The sequence below is a fragment of the Cyprinodon variegatus genome, unplaced genomic scaffold (genome assembly GCF_000732505.1).
Source record: "Cyprinodon variegatus isolate N-32 unplaced genomic scaffold, C_variegatus-1.0 Scaffold22, whole genome shotgun sequence".
NCBI lineage: Eukaryota > Metazoa > Chordata > Actinopteri > Cyprinodontiformes > Cyprinodontidae > Cyprinodon > Cyprinodon variegatus.
In genome coordinates, this window is record NW_015150475.1 from 251,791 (window position 1) to 270,019 (window position 18,229).

At 38.2% G+C, this 18,229-nt stretch overlaps 1 protein-coding gene across 12 annotated transcripts in view; it reads left to right on the forward strand.

Moving 5' to 3' along the window:
• The first annotated feature begins 3,539 nt into the window (after window positions 1-3,539).
• LOC107095380 (adhesion G protein-coupled receptor L3-like) overlaps window positions 3,540-18,229 on the forward strand; it is a 213,508-nt gene continuing 198,818 nt past the window's right edge. For 7 of the 12 annotated variants that reach the window (XM_015391445.1, XM_015391482.1, XM_015391507.1 and 4 more), the window contains exon 1: window positions 3,540-3,886. The gene's annotated coding sequence lies outside the window, so the exon portion shown is untranslated. The remainder of the gene's footprint in view (window positions 3,887-18,229) is intronic. The other 5 variants (XM_015391489.1, XM_015391467.1, XM_015391498.1 and 2 more) reach the window with 1 other exon arrangement.

Sequence of the window (18,229 nt, forward strand, 5' to 3'; positions counted from 1 at the left end):
CAATCCCTCACACTAAGCATGCTTGTAGCGACAGTGGAGAGGAAAAACTCCCTTTTAACAGGAAGTAACTTCCAGCAGAACCAGGCTCAGTGTGAGCGGCCATCTGCCTAGGCCGACTGGGGTTCAAGGAGACAGAAGCAGAGATACAAAAAGCAGCTGTAAAAGGTGGCCCCGTCTAGGAAACACACAGCCAGGCAGACGAGCTCTGAGCCAGCTCCCATGTAAGAGGATGAAGAGAGCACTTCCAGCCAGTCACAGTCAGAGAAACAGGACTACACTGGAAAACAGGCCGATCAGACCCTTGTTTCAGTTAAAAAAGTTTAGTAAATCCTGCTTTGCACTGTCCAAGATTTTGAAAGCTGTCTTCTGTAAAATTAACAACTGAGCATCAAACTTTGCAGGGATCTTCTCATAGACAATAAAAATCCATGCCTGTCAAGACTTTGAAAATTTTCCCCTTTCTCCATGCAGCCTGGAACACTGCATTTACGCCTGTGGTTCTGGCTCATTTTCAATAGAGAAACTGCCTGCTTTGTAATTCTTGTAGAAGTAAACCCTACCGTAGAGTAAACAGCTAAACGTTTGTGCCAGTTTTATGGTGGAAGTTTAGAATTTTGAAATTTGCAGAGAAATTAGGCGTCGATTGGGTTTGAACTTCTCTGTATGTCCATTTTACCCACTGAACTATCATTATTCATCTATGACAATGTAAACTCGGTTTTGCATTCTATGACCCCTTTAAGGTAGAGGCCCTCCTCACCCTGATGTGGAACAGCTTTCACTGCTGGAGTGCTGTTTAGTGCGTCAAACCTTCCAAAGAAGTTGTTTAGTCAATTTAGGAAGTCAGCATCAGCTCCACCCACTGGCGGGAGGGTGTGTTGTAGTCTGTGATTGCCCGTATGCATTGCCACATCCTCCTGGTGTTGCTGGTATCGTGGAAGAAATCCTAGATCTTCTGGCTGTGGTTCTGCTAAACTGCTAAGCAATTTATTTAATACTTTTTTTTTTTTTTTTTACCTTACAAGGAACTACCATTGGTGAGTTGAGCTGGATGCCAGTCACTTCTGAATATCCATGAAATGCATCCTGAAAAATAACATTTCTATTGTTTGCTAGGTTGGACCCATTCAATGTGGATGCTCTTGACATCACATCAACAAAACAGCACGGAAACGTACGACCCGACGTACATACAGGACAATAGGCTACATGCTTATTGATGCATCGGCGCTGAACTTCTGAGGTGTCAGTCTGCTCATCAAATGATGTTTTGGTAGTAAAGGGTCAAACAAATTTATTATTTTAAAGATATGTTTTACTAAAAACTTACAAAATGACTCCTTAAGTGGTTAAGTTTTTTAAATGATACAAATCCTCACAAAATTAACGTTATTGAGGCCAAAAAACCCAAAAGTTAATTTATGAAATTGAACAGTTTTATGTTACAACCAGGGATGGAGTCGGTTGCAGCAATTTATTATTTTTTTTATTACTATTCTAAAATAATAATTTTATTACATTTAAATGGTATAGGTAATTAGCAGAAACATGCAAGTTTAATATATACATAAATGGTTGGTTTAGGCCGAATAGTCAGAGTAATTAAGAAAAAATTGTGTTGCAACCGCAGGCTCCCCTCATAATGACCGAAATGTATTTGCCACAGTCATCATCGACTTAAGCTCTCATATGAACTCTCTTGCACTCTAACAATTCGTGCAATGACTTTGGAGATTTCTCACAGACAAAATTTAAAGCTAAAGGCCAGCAACATGGTGTTCCACCATTGCTAATATTCATTGTGTGTTGTACCTCAAAAAGCATTTAAGGATCTAGAAAGAATCTAAAAAATCAGACAACCTCTGACTTGGGGGTCGTTTTGCAGGATCTGAGTGCTGTCAGGTTGATTATAACACAAGTGGGTTAAAAAAGTGAGAAGAAATTTCTGAACCTACTGTACATGCAAAGTGATTTTTCTGGAAAAAATAAAATACAGTGGGGAGTATTGGGCATTGTGCCTGTGCTCTGAGAAGAGAAGGTTGGCCGGTTCGATCGCCACAGCCTCCACTCTGGGTTCCTTAGCAAAACCCTTAACCCCACACTGCTCCCTGGGCGCCACACAATGGCAGCCAACTGCTCCCCAAGGGGATGGTTTAAATGCAGAAGTAAATTTCTCCAATGTGAGTTCAATAAAGTTCAATTATAAAGTTCAATAATTCTTCAGCAAGGAGGAGGATGCTGAACAGAATGCGTTAGCTGGATGGGGCTCAATATACTTAACAAAAAACACAGTTTTACACAAAACACTAGGTTTTAGTTTGTTAAAGAAACAATGAAAGCAAAGCGATTTTAAGGCTTCACTCAAAAATATGGAAACATTTGTGTTAGAAATTAGACAGAATGTAAAACTAAATTAGCAAGAGTTTTGAAAGAGTACAGTCTGCAGTGGCACTCTAAGAATGGATTGGTTGAAAAAAACAACCATTCTAGTTACCGTAGTTGAATCAATTTAGGTTATATTGTTTGGGAACTGACAAAGTGAACGGTTTTTGATCAACCAGTATAATTGATTAACCAAACAACCAATAAAAAAGGTAACTGGTGGTTTATCAATCTGACTGGCTGTAGTCAAGTGTAGTGTGCAACATGGACCTACTGGGGACAGTAAAGTAGGGAGTTTACCCTGCAATCACAGAACGGGTGCTTCAACCTTTGGCTCCAGCTTTAAATGTTGTTGTTACACATTATTTTGGTCAGTGATCTATTTGTATCGGTTTGCCATTTTACCAATATAGTTAACACTACCATATTAAATTGGTTGTTTTAAACAAATTATTGGTTGGACACACACAACTACCAACCAGATTGGTAAAACCCTTTTTTTGTGGCTGTATTGATCAATCTGTTTTTAGGATTTTTGATTTTTCTCGATCATTTAGATTTATAAGAACCAATCTGCTTCAATCAGTCAACAGTCTGTCTCTTCAGTCTAGAGAAGATATCACACCAAACACCCACAGGAGCCACAACAAGGAGGTGTTCTGTAATCTGGAGCTGTTGCTTTCCACCTTCTTTCCCTTCCGAGCCTTTTTTTTTTTTTTTTTAGGCACCCTGAGCGCTTTCCTCACGGCAGGTGGAGCCCTACGTCCAAAGATTTTGGAGCTGGGTCCATTTTCCGTGTTTTCCACCAGACAGTCAAACCCCACTTCATCTCTCCCTCTTTTCTCTCCCTACATCCCCCAGGCAGGAATCATCACCTTCTCTCCAACCCCCCACCCCATCCATCCCCTCCTGCCTGTGAAGCAGCGCTCCTCCTGCCGGGGCTGCGCTCCGATCGGCCGAGCTTTCGCCGCGCTCCTAAATTGGTTTGTCATTTCTGACCCCCTCCCTCCCATCCCTCCTCTCTCTGTTGCTCTCTCTCTCTCTCTGACCACGGTCCTCTGCTCCTCTGCGCCTGTGGACTTCAACTGAAGTCAGTTAAGAACATAAGAGAGAGAGAGAGACGGGGGAGGGAAGAAGGGAGGACCGGGATACAGACAGACGGATAGAGGAGGGGAGAGAGAGAGAGAGGGAGAGGGAGATACGCCTCTGTCCTCCTCCGGCTCTCCACTGGGCTTGTAGTGCATTTGGACGGAGTATAGCCTTTTTTTTCCTGATCGGGATCCTAAGCACGCAGCTATAGCTTTATTCCCATCTCTTCCTGCAGGGAACGCTTGTCCGGGCTCCCTTTATTTGCAGCAAGCCGTAGACCAAACAGCGATCAGCAAGTGAAACAAACCGACTGGGAAGATATATTTGCGTCCTGGTTCCCAGTTAAGAAAAACCATCTCTCCTCAGTGCTGGATGTGTACATATTTGCGCTCAGATCCCTGCTGCTGGTGATCGGGTAAGAATCCGCTTCTTTTTATTACCTCTAAAACGATGCAGATTTTAGAGCGTCTTGGAGAAGCCGCATGTCAGCCTGTGTATATCTGAGCTGAGATGCTCCATGGCAGCGCTGACTTGGATGCCCATGGGAATGTGGCCTGCGATGGGGTTTTTTTGCGCTCCCGGTCGGGAACGTGTTAAACAGCGGCGCTCTGTCCGGCGGAGCGCGGCCGCGTTAAGGGCGTCGCTCCAATGTGACTCGAAGCAATAAACAATGATCCCTCCATTACCTCTCCGGATCCTAATCAATGCGATTGATTGACAGCCCCGGTCGGCGTCGGTTGTGTTCGCCGTTATTATTCTGGTGCGTATCTGCCTCACTGCAGGGCGCAATTACTCACCACATGTACTGGCATGATAGATGGCAAAGCTTCTCTTATTAAGGGCTCTTTTATTTTGCGGCTGTCACTCGAGTATCTATAGATGTGGGAATGCAGGAAGCTTGCAGTGCTCCGGGATGGGACGTGCTCAGGTTTTTTTTTTTGCAGCCGCAGTCCAAATAGAGGAGAAACATCACGGGGCTGTTTGGGGGGAAATGAGCGTCCAAGAGGCCCCGGCGCGCGGCGGCGCACGTCAGTCATGCGGCTTCACGAGTGAAAAGCCATTGATTATATTTACAAGAGGAAGGTGTTGATGACCTTGATGTAAAACTGGAAATTACAAGAGGGTGGCACAGTTCTGCAGAAAAACAAAACAACACACACAAAAAAATGCCATGCTTCAGATTTAATTTTAATAAGATGGAATAGCACATAATGCTTTCCTAATCCAGGTTTAATTCCTCACTAATAAATGACAGGACGACTAATCAGTGGATTGCCAAACAAATAATTGCAGATAACTGCCATTTATCCCACCCCCCCATCAATAGCCAATGTTTGGGAGTCTGCTTGGGTGGCTGAAGACCAGCCTGTTTGAATCACATTACCCTCAGTGTTCCAATGGTTCAAACTACAAATATTATCCAACGGGTTAAACAGATGATACTGCAGCAGTGAAAGAGGCCTCAGAGGAATCTGTTCTGTAAAAAATGAAAGTGGTCACATTTAATGCTACATGCTGACAGCTTTACCCTATTCGTTTTAAGTCATGTGTGCTTGAAGGTGTTTTACAGCTGTAGATAGGCTGGGTGTAAATACATAAAATCCTATCATTACATCTATATCTGTTTATGTACATAGCCTGTATTTTATTTATAGCGTCTGAAGTCAGTGATCAAAAACATTGAATTTATTCACATTTTGACACTTTTCAACCACAATTGTCAGAAATATTTAGCAGTAATTATTTAAAAACAAGTTTATTATATATATATATATATATATATATATATATATATATATATATATATATATATATATATATATATATATATATATATATATATATATATATATATAAATAAAAAAATATAATATTGTACCTTACAGGTATGCTTTTATAAAAATACTGTTACCTCGTTATAAATAAAACTAAGTACAACAAGAAGTCGTCATGAACATTTTTTAGGTCACCTGTGGACTTCAGCACAATAGGGTCGATTTGTTCATTTGAGAGTAGATGGGAAGATCCTATAAGCTATATACAGAGAAATGTTGTAAGAAAAGCTGTTAGAGGTTATACAGGACTTGAGATAGAGCAAAGATTCACCTTCAAGTTGAACAACCTTAAACATACAGACAGAATCATGATGAAATTGTTTAGATTAAAGCATTTCAATGATAGAAAGTCCCAGTCAAAATAATTACTACTGATGATGCGTGCAAGACTTACAAATAAACATCCTCTGAAGCAAATCTGATTGAACTTGAGCTATTTTGCAAAGAAGGATGTCTCTCACTCACTTGCTGTCTAAAATAAACCCCAAAATAAATTCATGTCTAATTAGATAATTGCAGTGGCTGCAAAATACTCACTCAGGGGGGCTATTTGGGCAATGCAATCAATTGAATTGGATTTTATTTAAGGGTTTCAGAGAATATGAAGCTGAAGTCAAACACACATTTTTCTTTGGTATTTGTACCAATTTTGCAGACCATGCATCCTTGTGCTAAGTGCTTTCAATTTGCAACAACGCAACAGTTTATGTAACATCAAAAATGTGAAAAAGTTCAAGGGGTGCATATACTTTTGTAAGACAATGAAATTTCTCCCTTGGATCATTCTTTTAAAATCCTGTCCGTATTCACGTTGTGCATGTGTCTGATTTCTGAACCTATCTCAAACAGATAAAGACAAGGCTTTAATAATTTTTTTTGTGTTATCTTGTCTAAGTGGTTTATTTTTCTGATACGACTCCAATAGCCTCTCAAGAGCTAGACGCAGGGCATTTATCAAACAGACGTGCGCTTGACGGATTGTTAAAGAACAACCAAAGTCGTGGTCTGTAACGACATTGTGTGGCACGGATCTTTCTTAGCCGCTGAAAATGTATGATGTGCAGCGGCGGACGTCGAGCTTTCTGCTTACTGTAGGTCTGTCTGTCCTCACAGAAATTAGGTCACTGCTTTCTTTCTGTTATGGAGGAGACAGCAAAAGATCTATGCTGAGGAAACAAAATGGGTGTATAGCAGTATGGTTGAGCACTTCAGATCATTTTTGCTTCACTTCAAAACCTCTCTCTCTTTTGCATATTACTGTTAATCACATATATATTTGGTTTAGGTTTGAAAGATTCCAAAAACAATATCTACCCCTGACACAGAAGGAGGTAGTTATTGCAACAATGGATCATCTGTTAAACATCATCTGCAAACATCATAACCTCCAGATAATGAAAATAAACCGTGTCAGCCAACATGATTCATCTGAGACAGACAGCATCAGGGAAACGCACAGAAGAATATTAAGACAAGCAGGCAGATAATCAGTTTTGCTACAACTTTAACTGCTTGTTACTTCAGTTAATTTGCATTTTCAAGGGGTTATGAGAGAATTTCATTTCAGCTTTTGTGCTGTTAGTTCAACTTGTGGCTCTGCGGATCCAAAACTAATTAATCAAGAATTATATCTGAGGAAATGCTACCAGATTTGCTGCATTCTGTCAAAAACTGCTTACATTCCAACATTCAGTGCTGTAAAATAATGTTTTCCTTTACTTATAGATTTGTATTTTTTTTACGTTTTCTTATCATCCCTGTTTTACATCATTAAATACATTTTAATTAACCTAGCTTAATGCAATATCATTATTTCATTTATGAACGGGAAAAGCTATTCCAACCTGCCTTTGCTACTCAGTAATCATTGCCATATTTAAGGTCAGTGAGTAGTGTAATCGGACTTAGACTTGACTAAACCTTAATTTTGTTTGAGAAAATATTGTGGTCACATGAATACAGCAAGTGTAAAAATGTTACAAAAACTTTATTCCTATCTGTGTTAAAATATATTTTGTTGAAGTCTAGGGGATCATAGCCGTTTTTTTTTATTGTGACATAGATGTTTGTGTTGGTCAGCAGTGGTTCTCACTGAAAGTCTTATATTAAGCATGTTTTTGCACTTACTTTTTTCCATTCCTGCAGCATAAACATTAAGATTAACTGATACAATGAGGTTTGTGCAACTTGAAGATGTTCTGGGTTGTTTTTTGACTTCTTGGATTAGTTACTCCTGGAGTGATTTTGGATCATGAGCCTCTTGTGTTAAGCTTTATTAACAATCCAGTTTTTTTTCTATTTCTTTGGATAATGGCTGTCACTGCGATTTGCTGGAGTCCTGAAGCCTTAAATCAGGATTTAATCAAAGACCTTTTTTTTTTTGGACAGATTTATTTCTGTCATAAATTAAATAATTATTCGGAAAGCATGTTTTTCAATTAAATCCAACTTTATTTATAAATTTCAATTCAATTCAGTTTATTTATACTGTATAGCACCAATTCAAAACAGATGTCATCTCGAGGCACTTAACAGAGTCTTCAGCAATCCCTCTCACCAAGCACACCAAGCACTGTGAGCGACTGGGGGGCTCGTTCCCAGTCCGTGCTTGATAAGACCAGCTCCACAGGTGTGCCCGGTCCAGGAACATGACATCCGAGCCAGCTCCAATGTCAGAGGATGAAAGAGAGCACATACAGTTGGTCACACATAAAAGACTTTCAAATTTCCAAAGGACCAAAGTTTTGCACAGTTAACAAAGGCAAGTGGATGCACAGATTGAGGGGGTCTTAAACTGAATAAAAACAATAAAATACGAAAATACATGTATCAAAATTAAAATACTTACTACAAAAGTCTGTCATCAAAAAAGACCTACTGTAACATCAACATCACATACAGTGTCAAAAAACAAGGCAAAGATATAAGCTTTAAGGAGCGATTTAAAACCAAACTGAGAGTTAGACTCTTTAAAATGCAATGGAAGGTCATTCCACATTTTTGAAGATGAAACAGAAAAAGCACAATCCCCATTAGCTTCTGTTTGGGTTAAGGCACTTCAAGAAGCCGATGATCAACTGACCTGAATGAATTACTTAGCTCATCTTTTTCTGCTGGAACCGTTTTGAAGATCCTAAATAGCTATGGTGAAAAAAGGGGACTTTCTTGTGTTTCTGAATATTTTCCGTACCTTTTAATCCTCTGTAATCATGTTTAGAATGACGTTTCTTTCTAAATAAAAGAGGTTAAAGCATCCTCTGAAAGCTGATTATCTCTTGTATTTTTGCAAAATATTGGAGAAAAAAAGAAGTTTTCTCCCATTTTTCAGCTTTAAAAAAGATTTGTTTACAACTTCCTCTTGTTCAGCAGTCTGGTGAAGCACACACCTACCTCCTTCCGGCTAGCAAGTCTCCCTGTCAGCCTTCGCTCCTGCCAATGCCCACATGAAAAAAGTTGGATATTCCTTTTGGGGTGATTAAGATTCTCTTGAGTGTTTAGAACTGTCTACTGAATGTGTTCAATTTTTTGACGACAAATGTTTTGGAGGTGGAAAACTAGAAAATCTCTTTGGAAGTGGTTGTGGGCATTTATTTTTGCAAGTAAGGTTTGTTTGGCCAACATTTCAGCAAAATGTGTGGGTTTTGGGAGCATGCCAGTTGGTCGGGGAGTTTATAAAGTCTGCCTAATGGTAATAGATTTAGCCTGTGTGTTTTCTGTACTTTTAATGGAACTCTAATAACAGTTTTTGAGCTATTCAAATTACTATGCTGTCCTTGGTTTGGGCATTAACTAAATGGATTTGAAAGGTACATGGTGTCTACGCATCCTGTATGTAGTTGTTATCAGATTATTGGAAGATAATGTTGCACCCTGACCTAATCCTTCAAGGTTAGAGGGTTTTCTGCCTTTAAACCTAAGGGCTTTTCACCTCCTGCCTTCAGTTGATAAGAGCTTGAGATGGGCTTAAGGTTGCTGAATTCATCCTGACATTGCTCTCTTGTTTTTATGTTCTATATCTGCTTGTAAAAGACAATGAAGCTGAGGAAAAGTGACCAGCTCTCTGTGTCCTCAGGTCCTTCTCATAAAGGAAGACTCTGTTCTGCCAGTATCTATCAGCCTGGGTGTTGGAGTCTGTTGTTTTTGCCAGGGTCTGCAGCATCCTGTCTGCATTAGGCTTATTTTAACATTGGAGCCAAAGGGCACTACAGTATTTTGCAAAAGTTAACTTACATAGCCTCAAACCTGAAAGTATTTTGGAGGGATTTTACGAGATAGATTAACAAAAACTTAACTTAACTCCCAAATCACTGTAAACTGAAACCCTGTTTGAATCAAATAGAATAATAGACTAGAATTTAACTTTATTTTCATTACATCGTCACAAGTACAAAGCAACAAAATTCACTCTCTGCATTTAACCCATCCTTTCAGGGAGCAGTGGGCTGCCATTGTGCAGCGCAGTGTGGGGGTTAAGGGTCTTGCTCAGGGGAGCCAGAGTGGTAATCCGTGGGAGTGGGGCTTAAACTCAGAACCTTTAGGATCCAAGCGCAGTGCCCTAACCACTAGGCACCACTCCTCATAAATCAAATAATCAATGTTTGGTTGTATTCTGTTCTGTTTTCCTTACCTTTTCTGCATACGATCCAGAGTAACCAATTGCCCTGTGAACACACGTAATTATATAAAGTCTATGGTCTTAACTTTGAAACATGATGGTGGCATCATTATGTTATGGGTATGTTTTTTTATCTGAATTAAGTCAACTGGTTTGTATTTTAAACGTGGATCAATTTATGGGAAGTGTTAATGATATGGAGTAGCCTTAAGCAATGTTATTGTTTATGGAGCTTAAAGAATCAGAATCAGAATTCTTTATTTGTCAATGCTCCACAGGGGTGCAACGAAAGCCTTTATTGTTTTTGTTTGTGCGGATGCTTGGGCTTGTCTTGGAGTGGTAGGTTCCTGGTGAGATGACCCATGTAAGTGTTGCATCCTCTAGGGCTTCTCGGATGTGTCAGGCTGCCTGTGAGTCAAGGGTCTATGCTGGATTCTGATGAACATCCATTTTTCTTGACATGCCAGGGGGGTAGCTGACCAGGTGGGACAGATGTGTTTTCCCTACCTTGGTTTGATCTGATTTCCAGTGGGCTAGTGCCTTGGAGCTCTAGGGGGACACTGCTGATTTTGCTGCAGGGAATATATATTGGAGCCTGAGCTAAATTACGGACTTGGGCCCTGGTTTGCTCTGCATTGCACCATGCCAGTGTGGCTGGGTTTGAAGGGTAAGGCTTTATCAAACCCTAAGCCACTTTGACCAAGATTCAGCCATAGGTATTTTCTTGTGCCTGTGCCTTTCTGTTTTAAACTGCTACACCTTTGGTATGGGTATGTGGGTGCAACAAGTTAAAAGGGCCCTGACGGACCAAGAGCTGTTAGCTTGTGATATATAAAGTGTTTATTCTCAATAAACATGATGGCGGTGTCAGTCTGTTGATAACTTTAGAGATGTTGCAGGTTTATGCTGAATGGCCTGTTTTTATAAAGCACTTTTTCAGTCATTCAGTCATTCACGCACACACTAACACACTGATGGTGGCAAACTATATTGTAGCCACAAATGCTCTGGGGCTCACTGACAGAAACTGACATAAATTGGCACCACCAGTTCCTCCAACAACCATCAATAGACAATGCGGGTGAAGTGTCTTGCGCAAGGACATCATGACACTGAAAGCCAAAGCCGTGGCTTGAACCGACAACCCTCTGGTTGCTGGAAAAACTTCTTCATCCGATGCCCCTGTTGCCCCAAATTATGAGGAAGGGGTACAGTAGCTCTCTCATTTAGCCTAGTATTGGGTTACTTTTATAACCAAAGATTCCTCATATCCTGTTCAGTATTAAGTTAGTTTATGTCTTTTAAGCCAAAGGCCTGTGTCAGAAAGTTTCCAAGATAATCATTAGATTGTGTTTATTATGCCTGCAGAGACACACTCTCTGCACAAATAAACCATCACTCCTGTGGCTTAAGGTGTAAATAATAGCTTTCCATAACAATATTAGCTTTTAATGAAAACATGGCTGTAGAATTTCTCCGCTCTTTCAGTGCTTTTTCATAAAGCCACTATGATTCCCTTTGATTGATTCCTTTGAGTACTGAGCTTAACCTAATTCAAAAGGCCTTTCCTGTGCTAGATGACATCTCTCTACCATATTAAAATAATAAGTCAAGATTCTTGCCTGGCTTCCTTATCCACCTAAAGTAGTCCGTCATGTGTTAACATATTCCTCCTCCTACCCATCTCCTCCTTTAAAGAAGAAACCAGATGCTCCCTGCATTTTCCATAGTTCACTGTGGCCCTCTACTTATTCGTCCTCTCTTAATGCATAAAACCCATGTTGCTCTGTTCTTACAGCAGCCAGAGTATAGTACTTTATTATGATCGGGGAAAGAGAGAAACCAACTGTGTGAACTGATTCATTTACTGAGTGACTCTGATTAGAACAGCTGTCCCCAGTGAAATGTTGTATTCTGTGGGGATTTTTGAAGGCTTTAAGATCAGCCGACCCCAGCAGATCAGGGGTCTGTAGCCTCTGTGCTGTTTCCATGTTGTTCATGGTTTTCCTGCCAACTAGTGCCAGGTGTTACGGGCTATTTGTGAGATGTTGAAAGTAATCCGTCTTGTTTTCCTGCTCAGTGGATATTGCAGCGTTAAGCAGTGCAGTGTAATCAAACCTTTAAACAACATCAGCCGGCGAAACTGAAGTCTGGGCAAAAATAGATCACACAGATGGTTGAATGTACCTGGTGTATTTCAGATTGCGTCTGCTGAACAGAACTGCAACCAACAATATGATCAACTAATTACAAACTTGACAAAATTATTTTGAGGAAATAACATTCAAGTGAAAAAAAATATGCTATTAGTTTTATCCTCCATAAATCAAATGGAACTATTGACAGAAAATCAAAATAGTACCATTTTGTTTGCAAAGGCCCTGCAAGCAAAAGCATAAGACAAAACCTAATCTTCAAGCAGAACAGCAAACCTATACATTCAACTAGACAGTTTTCAGGAGACTTAAAATGTAATGTTCAGTGAAGCTCTTCATCTAATCTCACCTGTTTTTTTTTGTTTTTTTTGTTTTGCAAGGAACTATGGGTAAAACCTTTAAGTCTTTAGATTGGGAAAGCTAGACTTGTACCGGTATATTTAACTGCAGCAACATCTATACACTTATGGGTTCTGATTACACATGTTGCATCTTCAGATTTTGCTCTGTTAAATATTTTAAGATTGTTTCATTTTCCTTCCTCTTCTCAGTGATGGTTTACATTGTGTTGATCAATTTCAAATATCTGTAAAGGAAAGTTCTGTTTTTACATCTTTAAGCTCTCCTTCCAGATTCTTTCCTGAGAAGAAATCACTCTCGACAAATTCTTTAAATAACACTTCATATTATATATGTATTAAATAACCATGAGTCAAGACATCAGATTTTGACCGAAGTTGTAATCTTATTCAGGCCAGAGAAATTACCCATGTTAAAAGATGGCAGCTGCTTACCAACCGGGTCGCTTCTTCAGGAAGTCGGCCATTAATCAAAGTTACAGAAACTTTTCATACACCCAGTCTGCTACATCACACATCATCTTACACATTTGTAAATGAGGAGACATCCGTGGCTGCAGCCATATCAAAATATTACACTTTTTTCTTAGATCAAGGATAACGCTTTCATTCAATTCTCAAATCTTTACTACGTTCATAATGAAGATGACTTTTATCCTGACAGAAGAACTGTCCTAATTAGATAAACAAAACAAAAACAGCAGGTTTTAATAGACTCACAAATCACCAATAAAAATAATCCTAACATATGCAATTAAAATCTTGTTAAGTTTGTCCCTGCAATGTTAAAAACTATGAGGAAGTTAAAGTTATATTTCCTCTGTAGATTTCTTTTAAGCTTGCCAAACGTTCTTGAATAAGTTGTTGATCTTTTCATTGTAACAAATGTTTTCTGATTTTCTTTCACTTCAAAATAGTGAGAGAGTTAATGAAACCTGAACAATTTAGATTCAATTAGGTAACCTTTTCATTAACTGATTTGAGTAAGATTCAATAAACAAGAACAAAAACATAGCTTTCAATTTGATTATACAAGGGAAAAAACACAAAATTAGAAGAAGTAGACTATTTGCTTAAAAGTTAAGCCCTATATTTATCACACCGTCAGTTCCATAAGGGAAGAAACGGTTCCACAGAAAGTACCAGCAAAGTCCCCTCACAGGAAGAGGGTCTGTGGATCACATCTTGCCTGTGCAGGACCTCTGTATGCCCCCCCCCCTTCCTGTTTCGATTTCCTCTGGATACTCACTCTGCCTTTGCATGCATGTTAGGTTAATTGGTCACTCCACGCTGACCCAATGGAGCAAGTGTGCGGCTGTTTTTCTTGTGTGTTGCAGTCAGTCTGGGTCTAAACCCAGTGCAGCTTGTCAGTCCATTATACCTATGATTCTAACTAGGATTAAAACAGATGTAGAAATGAATTATCAAAGGGAGTAAATATGTGATGGTAGTATATTCAATTCCAGTATTATAATGTCCTTAAAAAAAGACTTTGTCTTTAAACTTAAAAAAAAAAACATTTAATTGTAAAGAAATTGTATATAAACGCAAGGATCAGTTAAATACATAAAACAATATTTAACTGTCAATTTACAAAAATAGATACCATAAAAAATATTTTGGCATATAGGAGTAAATGATAAGTGCTGGCTACATTTGATAAAGATGCATAGAAATCCTGATATGAATAATTCTTCATTGCGGTGGAATAATTTCGCCCCGAAAAAGGTTAGAAATGTTCAACAATTCATTGAAATTTTTGAATAAATTTGGGAAAGAAATAATTGTTTTAAATAGAATTGCTGGTGCAACAGCTGTCAATACAGGGCCCTTTTTAAAATTGAGCAGTGCTTAGGGAATTCAGAGTGATCTTTGACCATTCTTCATTGCCCAATTATTCTAAAAGACTGTCTAACTTTATCAGGCCTCACTTATCTTCTCTTCTCTCATTATTTTTTATAAAACCTTAGGGACAACATTTGTAAAACTTTTTGTTTTAATGACTAAATGTTAAAATATAAAAACATTGAAAAAAAAAAGACTTTACTGTCAAGTAAGTTTCTTGAAATTTTTTCTGGTGGTTTGATGTTAATGAAATTGACCAAAAGTGCACTACAATGGCAGAAATAACACAAATCCAAATTATAGCAGCTTTACATTACAACAGCTTAAACTCGTAGGAGTTTTGTGCTCTCTCAGTTTTTATTAGCTCTTTTCAGAGAAGTTGCCCTCGCAGTACAACTCCACTAGGATGCTGTGTCTCACTGCAGTGTCTGAAGAACATTCAGAGACTCTGGGAGGCTGGCAGTTACTCTAAGAGAGCTGGACAGTGTAGTCAGAGGTCCTTAACCCATCAGCAGGACCGATATCCACTCCTTTGACAAAGGAGCAACAGGAAGATCACTGCTAGCGCCCTCCAAAGTAACCTCAAGCAGACAACTAGCATTAATGTCTTTGATTAAACCATTAAAAAAGACTTCATGAGGGTAGCCTTAGGGCCCAACTTCCTCTATTAGGCCCGGTGCTTATTGTCTGGCTTTTTGGAGCTCGAGTGGCATTTTCCAGAGAACAACATAATTGGCAGGTTCGACTCAGGTGTCCTGTTCTTTTCACAGATGAGAGCAGGTTTGATATGAGCTCATGCAACAGCTGTCAAAGGCTGGAGGGAAGCTGCAGCTGTTGGCCAATGTTGGTCTGAGAGGTGTATTCGTAGAGGGATGCACAAACCTGTACAGAATAAACAATGGCAGCCTCACTGCCATTAGGTAGTAAAATTAAATCCTTAGACACATGGTGTTGGTGCCTGATAATTCCAGGTCTCATGTGACAAGAGTATGTCGGCAGTTTTGGAGGATTAAGGAGCCGATACCATTGACTGCCCTTCAAACTCCTTGACCTGAATCTAATAAAAGTCCTTTGGGAGATCTTGTTAGGTCCATATGACCCCATCAGGTTGCACCTCAGACGATCCAGAAGAGCAGTGATGCCCTGTTTAGAAACTGGGAAGAGATATCCAAGGACACTATCATTCATTTCATAAGAAGCACTCCCCCTGGTTGTCAGGAATGCAAACAAGCACATTGGGGCCACATGAATGACTGAGTACTATTTTGAGTAGCAGCAATGATTTTTTTCAGCAAATTGGAGTAGCCTCAATTTTTTAGTTTCACTTTCTCTGTGACTTCCAATTAAGCCATCTCTGGGTTAATTATATTCATTTTTAATCAAATGAAGTGGCATCCTTTTGTTCCTAACTTAATACCCATTCCATTTCTGTGTGATTATTTGGCTTTTTTTTTCAATTAAAAGCAGATGTGTTTTCAAAGTGTTCCTTTAATTTAACTGAGTAGTGTATTTATATACCAGTGGAACAAAAAGTCAGAGATTACCAATTAGCATTGCCCGGCGGACTTAAATAGAAAACTGTAATATGGTTCTAAATGGTCCATTTGTTTTAACACCATTGTCAGCAGCAACTGTATGTTTGTTGCTGGTGATTTAGATAAAAAAAAAAAAGGTTTTTCTTTTAGTCAATGTTCTGTGAAATGTCACACAGAAAAAGATTTTATCAGTCTGAAAAAGAAATGTTAAATTGTTTCCTCAGCATATTAACACCACCAAGATATGTATATGATAATACAGAACTTGTATTTATGGAATTGCACAAATCACACCCTCTAAAAGCTTGCCATTTTATATCGTAGCGGTAGTTTTGACTTTAGTCTAAGAAAAATGTCCCACCTGTGTAAAACAAAGGCAGTTCCCAAAAAAAATAAAATAAATAACAACGAGTCAGCTACTTGGAAACATTTTCAACTTAATATAGTTATAGAATATTAAAACAACCAATACAATAGGTGTGAATAGAGAATAGTTTTCTTTAATCTTTCATCCTTTATGTCAGTATGCATGAGATGTTTAGCATTATCAAACTATAGCTACATTTTTAAAAACTTTACTTTTAAAAAGAAACTAAATTGTACGTTATGTTTTTTTTTTTCCCTCTGTCTGACATCCTTTTATTAAGATAATACAGAAAGTAGTGGAGTGACCAGAGTTTCCTCTGTCTGCTCCCAGTTAGCTGACCTGACGTCACGCTATTAAATTTATTTTATGCTTGCAAAGACAAATTTAACTGTTTGGAAATATTTTCATTTGAATATTTAAAATTAAGAGAAGAATACTAAAGGAGTAGTAGGAGTCACTCTTGGAGTTGTAATCCTGTTTAAAATAGCAGTTTTATGAGCTATCAACAGCAAGTCTTATCAAGCAGCAGACATACCTTAGTAGATAACCCAAGGAGTTGACCAGATTACACAAGCTTATTACAGTATATTAAGGACTTGAAAACTTTTAGAATAAATCAGAGGTTTTATTTGTCCTTAATTTTCTTGTATCTGGGTAAATTATAAAATATGTTAAATGCAGCAAAAAAGGTAATAGTCATATAATACATTATTTTAGTAGTAATAGTTTGATGCTTTTCTTATGTACTGTAAATCAAATAGTTAAATCCTTTTACATTCCTTATAATTGTGTTTGTTTTTATACTCAGGCACCATTTTTCTTTTCACCAGAGATATCATACTATGGACATCTCATATCGGCATACAACAAAATGTCAATAAAAGTTTTGTAAAGGGAAGCAATAGACTGAAAAGTGTATATGATGTTTTAAAACCAGAACACAACAAAGAAAAGCTAATGCATATAAAGCAGTATCTTTCAGGAGTAGAAATAGAAAATACTTTGTAAGTGGAAAAAAAGGGAAGACTTTGGAAATATTGGTTTCTGTCCTGCATAACATTTACAGATGATACACCATGCATATATACATAAAAACCTCCATTTGAAGAATCTGAAGACATCCCTGTTGGGTGGGGGATAAGGGTATAAATCAATACTAAACGGATGAGATCTTTGTGCCTTCAGGCAGCACTGCATTAAAAGCAGACATGGCTCCGTTGAACAAATCATAGAACTATGCATTTTGTAAACTGTTGTTTGCACATCAATAAACCTAAAAGTAATTCAGTTGTTACATTTCTAAAACTAAAGACTAAATCTCCACTACAGAACCTTTAGAATGATTTAATGTTTGCTTTTTGGAACATTTCAGAAAGAAAACAATTTTCCTCATTCTGTTGTAGGGCTATAAAGATATATTTGTTTTCTGTCACACTTAAACCTTTCAGATGATGAAGTTTTATCACTTTACAAAAATAACCTGAATAATAGCAGAAAGCAGTTTTGGGGTTTTCTAAACCAACTTGTCATTTTAAAAGAAGTACAGTTGCACACTAGTTAAATCAAAAATTAAGTATATTCAGCCAATATATATAAAAAAAGATAAAACCAGTTTCACTTGCTACACCAGGACCTAATTACTACCAGACTGATAGATTGAAGGAGTACCCTAATTCAAACATATTTTCAACATGAAGTAGGCTTAAAGCTCAAGAACAGGAATATTATTCCATGTCATCAAAACATTTACAAAAATTGATAAGTCTGGGATATACAAATCCGTTTTAAATCTCTGGGACTCATGCCAAACACATTTAGAAACATTTTCTGCAAATGTAAAAGCAGATCACTGAAACCATTTCAGCAGAACCCAGTAAAACAAAACTACCTCAAGAGCAAATTAAAGTAATAAAGTCATGCAGGAGTTAACAAAAGCACCCAGAGCAACATCTAAACCTGTGTAGGCATCACTTGCTTTACTTATGAAAAATGTCATTACCAGAAACAAAGAGGGTAAAAAAAAAAATGCATCTTAGGAGAGTTCCA